Genomic DNA, 8,532 nt, shown 5'->3' with positions numbered 1-8,532 from the left:
CGTCACTGATGAGTCTTATGTAGACAATATATGAACATAGTGGTATAAACCATTTTTGGAGTGTAAAAAATTCTTTGGATGTTTTAGATAAATTACGTGCTTTTGATGGTCCTTTTGATTCTGTTAATAGTTTTGATTTTTCTACTCTTTACACTACACTTCCACACTATATCTTATTAAACAAAACTTTTCCTATTTAATTACATTGTCGTTTGGTAAAGCTGAATGTAGATATATTTGCTGCAACTCATTTAAAGCCTTCTTCTCTAATGAGAAATGTAAATATGCTAGATATACTTACTGGAGGTGTGATGAGATGATTGAAGCTGTTAATTTTCTCCTTGATAATATTTATGTACGTTTCAGCAACAAAGTTTTATCAACAGGTTGTAGGTATCCCCATGGGCACTAATTGTGCCCCTTTAATAGCAGACTTGTTTTTGTACTGTTACGAATCACAGTTCATGAGTAAAGACCCGTCGAAATTGCATTTAATTGATAAATTCAACAACACTTACCGTTATCTTGATGATATTTTTTCGTTAAATAATCAAGAATTTTCATAATATACTGGTGAAATTTACCCCAAGGAACTTACTTTAAATAAATCAAATTTATTCGGTAATATCTGTCCTTTCCTAGATTTAGATATTTCGGTTTTAAACGGGAAACTCCACACTTAAATTTCGACAAAAGAGACGGTTTTTTCGTTCCCTATTGTTAATTTTCCATTTTTAGATGGTGATGTTCCTTTGGCACCATCTTACGGTGTTTATATTTCATAACTTGTTCGCTATGCCCGTGTCTGTTGTGACGTTTTTTATTTTAACGAACGCAACCTATGTATTACTGGTAAATTATTAAACCAGGGATATCGTTACCATAAATTACTTAAAACCTTTACTAAATTTTTCCATAGATATAAAGATTTGGTTGTACCTGTAGAAAACTTATTTCAAACGGGATAGCACATCCTCATTTTTATGGAAATTTTGTTAACTGTGCCCGGAAATTTAGAAATGATCCATGTAAACTTGTAGCTCCTTTAAATAAACTTATTCTAAAAGTTTACCTATTCAACACTGTAATAAGACCATTGAATATTGTTTTTATTGGTATAAATATTGATTTTGTTATCAGTTAATTAAAAGCTAACTAAATATTACTACATGTAGTATGTTATATGCATATACATATTCATGGATCTACAATCTGCCGACACCTGTAACTTGGTATTGCACAAGGTCATGTTTTTCTCTAGCTGTTTATGACGTCTTTACACTAAATCCATTGGATGTTGGATGTGTACGGATTGATAGTTTAGTCTTAGATGCATGATTTTTTTATTAGTTGTTAGTGGCTTTGAACTAGCTGTCAGATAACTGCGAGTACTCTCATATCTGTGCATTGTGTCTTTTTGTGTTGGTATGTATAAGTACTGGGCCACATCCACTTGTATTTTTGTCCATCTGACGAGTTGAGCCTTTTTCAACTGATTTTTATAGTTCGTTCTTATGTTGTACTGTTATACAACTGTCCCAGGTTAGGGGGAGGGTTGGGATCCCGCTAACGTGTTTAACCCCGCCACATTATTTATGTATGTGCCTGTCCCAAGTCAGGAGCCTGTAATTCAGTGGTTGTTTGTTTATGTGTTACATTTGTTTTTCGTTCATTTTTTTTTCATAAATTAGGCCGTTAGTTTTCTCATTTGAATTGTTTTACATGGTCTTATCCGGGCATTTTATACCCGACTATGCGGTATGGGCTCTGCTCATTGTTGAAGGCCGTACCGCGACCTATAGTTGTTAATGTCTGTCATTTTGGTCTTTTGTGGATAGTTGTCTCGTTGTCAATCATACCACATCTTTTTTATATGTACACCTTATAATCATTTCATACACCAAATCTATTGCATATAGCACGAGATGTGGACTTGAATTCCTTTATTTGCCCCGAGTAATGTCCCCGTCAAAAAACATCAGTGCAGGTCTTTACTTTGTTATGAATTGGTTGAGGTAAGATATAGGAAGTTTGCTAATGTGCTTTGTCTATATGTTCTTTGGTATTTCTTTGATACACATTACCTGGCTCTATATTTATACATCCTGTTACTGTGCTATATATTGTAAAACCTTTTTGTATCCTCATCTTTTATTTTGCAAATGTTCTTTGTTTATATGCCTTTTAATGTTTCTTTTGTTTTGTTCACATATCGTTGTCAGTTTAATGGAAATTGATGCAACTGTCATACAAGTGATCACTTAAGCTAGCTTAAAAACCAGGTTTAATCAATCATTTTCAACATAAGAAAATGCCTGTACTAAGTTAAGAATACGACATTAAACATTCTTTGTACTGGAACAAAATGGTAACTTGATCTATAACTTGTCAAAGTGTAAAATTCATAAAAAATAGTCAATATCTCCAAGACCATAAAAAATGCCTACTCAAAATTTTGCATTGTCCTGATGTGAAAAAGTTTTTTTTTTTTAATAAGGCATGAATACTCAAGAACATATGACACTTCATTTTATCTTTGCCGAAGAAATAAAAAGAAAATGCCTAGCTACCTACCCACAATCTCTACCGTGGCCCAAGGATGACAAAATTGATTTGCAACATATACCAATCATCAAATCAATATCTTCCAGCATGGCAAAAAAAATTGGTGTGAAAAACAGATTGTTTGAGAGAGTTTATATAGTTCAAGGACCACAACTCTGCACAAAATAATGACCACAACAAAATTTGAACGGGATCTGTTGCTCATCAGGATAAAGTACACCAAATACCAAATCAATATTGTTAAGAATGAAGAAACAAGAACGTGCTAATATTACACGAATGCCCCACTGGCACTATCATTTTCTATGCTCAGTGGACAGTGAAAGTTGGGTCAAAACTTTTGATTAGACATCAAAATTAGAAAGATCATAGCATAGCTATAGGGAACATGTGTACCAAGTTTCAAGTTGATTGGACTTCCAACAAAAACAACATAAAAACTTCAATTTTTTTTTCCTGAATCTGGATAGATGAATGAGTGGATGGACAGCGTACGGGGCACATATTGAAAAACATAATGGCCCTAAGTGGGGCATACAAAAGTGTGAAACACTGAATTGCCAAGCTGACCAATGTACAGATGCAAACCTAAAGTTCGTTCAACACCACCAGTAAGGGACTAATAAATGGTTATATTTAAGACGATTTAATATCCGTCATAGTAAGATAAGGAATATAATGTTTTTTTTACTATTATTATAAATCAGAACACCATATAAATACAACATAACATTTAATTTATTCTGTATTTGTTTATAATCAATACAATCTTTCTCAAAATATTATAGTTCATAGTATTAGATGGAATGTCTGATCAAATATTGTCAACTGCACTTCTTTAGATATAGTCATAAATCAACTGTAACAAATCTGCTCCAACAATCCAGTTACAAGAAAAGTTGGTCGCTATCATCAATTGAAAATTCCATTCAAGTAGAAAATGGGTATGCTGAAATGAATCCTGCTTGAACAGAAGCTTAATGTCAGACTTCATCCATGTGCTACCAGACTGCAAAGTAAATGAGTGTTTCTAAAAATCTAGTCTTCAAATGAAAACTTTATAAAACCTACATGAATTTTTAATAAGTATGCAAATCATGTATATCTTCATTTGCCTTAAGCATGTCTAAATGTTTGTATTGGTTTTGTATTTTAAAGCTAGATAAATCTTAAATTCATGACAGTATTGTTAGATATAATTAAAAAACAAATTTTTTTACCCAGAATAAATAAAATTAACAGATGCAGCCTAATCTATAGGTAGTAAAAAAAATTACTCAAACTGATGCTAGCAGCTATCTTAAACTCACTGCCTATATAGGACAGAGAAACAAAGTTCAATTGTTGTTGTTTTTTGTTTGGCTGAAGCGATTTTCTGGAAAACATGATTGGAACACATTTCTTTTTTGCCATAATTTTTAACTTGTCTAATTTTCTTACAGAGTCAAAAGTAACATCACAAACTATCTATCTGCTGCATTGGTTGGTTCATCAGTTGTGGTCCATAGTCACCAAAGGCATCAATCCTGCCTCTACCATTTCCATGTGTCTGTTAGGTTGGTTGCATCATCATTAGGAACACCATGTACCATCTGGAGTTCTGAAGTTTGGAGTTGGATAGTGGTTAATCGTCAGGCAGGCATCTTTTGAGTAGTTGATTTGCAGTGGTCTTTAGTGGATTTTGTGGTGAGACAAAAATTCAACAACTTGCAAAGAAATACATGTAAATAAACTATGCATTAAAATTACCTCATTATGTGTTGCTTTTGAAATTTTCAATTCATGCTACCTTTACAAATTATTAAACTTTCCCTTCACCACATTCTCTTCTGGAATCTGGTCTTGGTCACATTCCCCTCACATATAACACACTGTATCTGTTTGTTGTCTGGTTCCTGGTTGGTTCATCAGTTGTGGTCCATATTCACCAAAGGCATCCATCCTGCATCTACTATTTCCATGTGTCTGTTTGGTTGGTTGCATCACCAGTTGGAACACCATGTACCATTTTGATTTCTGTAGTCTGGAGTTGGTTAGTGGTTGATTGTCAGGCAGCCATCTTTTGAGTAGTTGATTTGCAGTCATCTTTAGGAGTTTGTGGTGAGACAAAAATTCAACAACTTGCAAAGAAATACATGTAAAGAAACTATGCATTAAAATTACCTCATTATGTGTTGCTTTTGAAATTTTCAATTCATGCTGCCTTTACAAATTATTAAAGTTTTGCTTCACCACATTCTCTTCTGGAATCTGGTCTTGGTCACAGTCTCCTCACACACACACACTGTATCTGTTTGTTGTCTGGTTACTGGTTGGTTCATCAGGTGTGGTTCATCAGGTGTGGTTCATCAGTTGGTTCACAGTCACCAAAGGCATCCATCCTGCATCTACCATTTCCATGTGTCTGTTTGGTTGGTTGGTTGCATCACCAGTTGGAACACCATGTACCATTTTGAGTTCTCTAGTTTGGTTGATCGTCAGGCAGCCATCTTTTGAGTAGTTGATTTGCAGTCGTCTTTAGGAGTTCGTGGTGAGACCAAAATTCAACAACTTGCAAAGAAATACATGTAAAGAAACTATGCATTAAAATTACCTCATTATGTGTTGCTTTAGAAATTTTCAATTCATGCTACCTTTACAAATTATTAAATTTTTGCTTCACCACATTCTCTTCTGGAATCTGGTCTTGGTCAGTGTCCTCACACACACACACTGTATCTGTTTGCTGTCTGGTTACTTGTTGGTTCATCAGGTGTGGTTCATAGTCACCAAAGGTATCCATCTTGCATCTACCATTTCCATGTGTCTGTTTGGTTGGTTGGTTGCATCACCAGTTGAAACACCATGTACCATCTTCAGTTCTGTAGTCTGGAGTTGGTTAGTGGTTGATTGTCATGCAGCCATTTTTTGAGTAGTGGATTTGCAGTCGTCTTTTAGGAGTTTGTGGTGAGACAAAAATTCAACAACTTGTAAAGAAATACATGTAAAGAAACTATGCATTAAAATTACCTCATTATGTGTTGCTTTTGAATTTTTCAATTCATGCTGCCTTTACAAATTATTAAAGTTTTGCTTCACCACATTCTCTTCTGAATCTGGTCTTGGTCAGTCCCCTCACACACACACACACTGTATCTGTTTGTTGTCTGGTTACTGGTTGGTTCATCAGGTGTGGTTCATAGTCACCAAAGGCATCCATCCTGCATCTACCATTTCCATGTGTCTGTTTGGTTGGTTGCATCACCAGTTGAAACACCATGTACCATTTTGATTTCTGTAGTCTGGAGTTGGTTAGTGGTTGATTGTCAGGCAGCCATCTTTTGAGTAGTTGATTTGCAGTCATCTTTAGGAGTTTGTGGTGAGACAAAAATTCAACAACTTGCAAAGAAATACATGTAAAGAAACTATGCATTTAAATTACCTCATTTTGTGTTGCTTTTGAAATTTTCAATTCATGCTGCCTTTACAAATTATTAAATTTTTGCTTCACCACATTCTCTTCTGGAATCTGGTCTTGGTCACAGTCCCCTCACACCATACACTGTATCTGTTTGTTGTCTGGTTACTGGTTGGTTCATCAGGTGTGGTTTATCAGTTGGTTCATAGTCACCAAAGGCATCCATCCTGCATCTTCCATTTCCATGTGTCTGTTTGGTTGGTTGGTTGCATCACCAGTTGAAACACCATGTACCATCTTGAGTTCTGTAGTCTGGAGTTGGTTAGTGGTTGATTGTCAGGCAGCCATCTTTTGAGTAGTTGATTTGCAGTCGTCATTAGGAGTTTGTGGTGAGACAAAAATTCAACAACTTGCAAAGAAATACATGTAAAGAAACTATGCATTAAAATTACCTCATTATGTGTTGCTTTTGAAATTTTCAATTCATGCTGCCTGTACAAATTATTAAAGTTTTGCTTCACCACATTCTCTTCTGAATCTGGTCTTGGTCAGTCCCCTCACACACACACACTGTATCTGTTTGTTGTCTGGTTACTGGTTGGTTCATCAGGTGTGGTTCATCAGGTGTGGTTCATCAGTTGGTTCACAGTCACCAAAGGCATCCATCCTGCATCTACCATTTCCATGTGTCTGTTTGGTTGGTGGGTTGCATCACCAGTTGGAACACCATGTACCATTTTGAGTTCTCTAGTTTGGTTGATCGTCAGGCAGCCATCTTTTGAGTAGTTGATTTGCAGTCGTCTTTAGGAGTTTGTGGTGAGACAAAAATTCAACAACTTGCAAAGAAATACATGTAAAGAAACAATCGTTAAAATTACCTCATTATGTGTTGCTTTTGAAATTTTCAATTCATGCTGCCTTTACAAATTATTAAAGTTTTGCTTCACCACATTCTCTTCTGGAATCTGGTCTTGGTCTGTCCCCTCACACACACACACTGTATCTGTTTGTTGTCTGGTTACTGGTTGGTTCATCAGGTGTGGTTTATCAGTTGGTTCATAGTCACCAAAGGCATCCATCCTGCATCTTCCATTTCCATGTGTCTGTTTGGTTGGTTGGTTGCATCACCAGTTGAAACACCATGTACCATCTTGAGTTCTGTAGTCTGGAGTTGGTTAGTGGTTGATTGTCAGGCAGCCATCTTTTGAGTAGTTGATTTGCAGTCGTCATTAGGAGTTTGTGGTGAGACAAAAATTCAACAACTTGCAAAGAAATACATGTAAAGAAACTATGCATTAAAATTACCTCATTATGTGTTGCTTTTGAAATTTTCAATTCATGCTGCCTGTACAAATTATTAAAGTTTTGCTTCACCACATTCTCTTCTGAATCTGGTCTTGGTCAGTCCCCTCACACACACACACTGTATCTGTTTGTTGTCTGGTTACTGGTTGGTTCATCAGGTGTGGTTCATCAGGTGTGGTTCATCAGTTGGTTCACAGTCACCAAAGGCATCCATCCTGCATCTACCATTTCCATGTGTCTGTTTGGTTGGTGGGTTGCATCACCAGTTGGAACACCATGTACCATTTTGAGTTCTCTAGTTTGGTTGATCGTCAGGCAGCCATCTTTTGAGTAGTTGATTTGCAGTCGTCTTTAGGAGTTTGTGGTGAGACAAAAATTCAACAACTTGCAAAGAAATACATGTAAAGAAACAATCGTTAAAATTACCTCATTATGTGTTGCTTTTGAAATTTTCAATTCATGCTGCCTTTACAAATTATTAAAGTTTTGCTTCACCACATTCTCTTCTGGAATCTGGTCTTGGTCTGTCCCCTCACACACACACACTGTATCTGTTTGTTGTCTGGTTACTGGTTGGTTCATCAGGTGTGGTTCATCAGTTGGTTTACAGTCACCAAAGGCATCCATCCTGCATCTACCATTTCCATGTGTCTGTTTGGTTGGTGGGTTGCATCACCAGTTGGAACATCATGTACCATTTTGAGTTCTCTAGTTTGGTTGATCGTCATGCAGCCATCTTTTGAGTAGTGGATTTGCAGTCGTCTTTTAGGAGTTTGTGGTGAGACAAAAATTCAACAACTTGTAAAGAAATACATGTAAAGAAACTATGCATTAAAATTACCTCATTATGTGTTGCTTTTGAATTTTTCAATTCATGCTGCCTTTACAAATTAATAAAGTTTTGCTTCACCACATTCTCTTCTGAATCTGGTCTTGGTCAGTCCCCTCACACACACACACACTATCTGTTTGTTATCTGGTTACTGGTTGGTTCATCAGGTGTGGTTCATCAGTTGGTTCATAGTCACCAAAGGCATCCATCCTGCATCTACCATTTCCATGTGTCTGTTTGGTTGGTTGCATCACCAGTTGAAACACCATGTACCATTTTGATTTCTGTAGTCTGGAGTTGGTTAGTGGTTGATTGTCAGGCAGCCATCTTTTGAGTAGTTGATTTGCAGTCATCTTTAGGAGTTTGTGGTGAGACAAAAATTCAACAACTTGCAAAGAAATACATGTAAAGAAACTATGCATTAAAATTACCT

At 36.1% G+C, this 8,532-nt stretch overlaps 1 long non-coding RNA gene across 1 annotated transcript; it reads right to left on the bottom strand.

The window, feature by feature from the left end:
• Positions 1-3,285: 3,285 nt before the first annotated feature.
• LOC143080473 (uncharacterized) lies at positions 3,286-6,569 on the bottom strand. The gene is made up of 2 exons (XR_012979723.1): positions 4,006-6,569; positions 3,286-3,574 (listed from the first exon to the last, which is right to left on the bottom strand). It is a non-coding gene; the product is annotated as an uncharacterized LOC143080473 (long non-coding RNA).
• Between the last annotated feature and the right edge of the window lie 1,963 nt (positions 6,570-8,532).

The sequence above is a fragment of the Mytilus galloprovincialis genome, chromosome 6, assembly GCF_965363235.1.
Source record: "Mytilus galloprovincialis chromosome 6, xbMytGall1.hap1.1, whole genome shotgun sequence".
Classification (NCBI taxonomy): Eukaryota; Metazoa; Mollusca; class Bivalvia; order Mytilida; family Mytilidae; genus Mytilus; species Mytilus galloprovincialis.
This window is presented reverse-complemented; position numbering and strand designations above follow the sequence as displayed.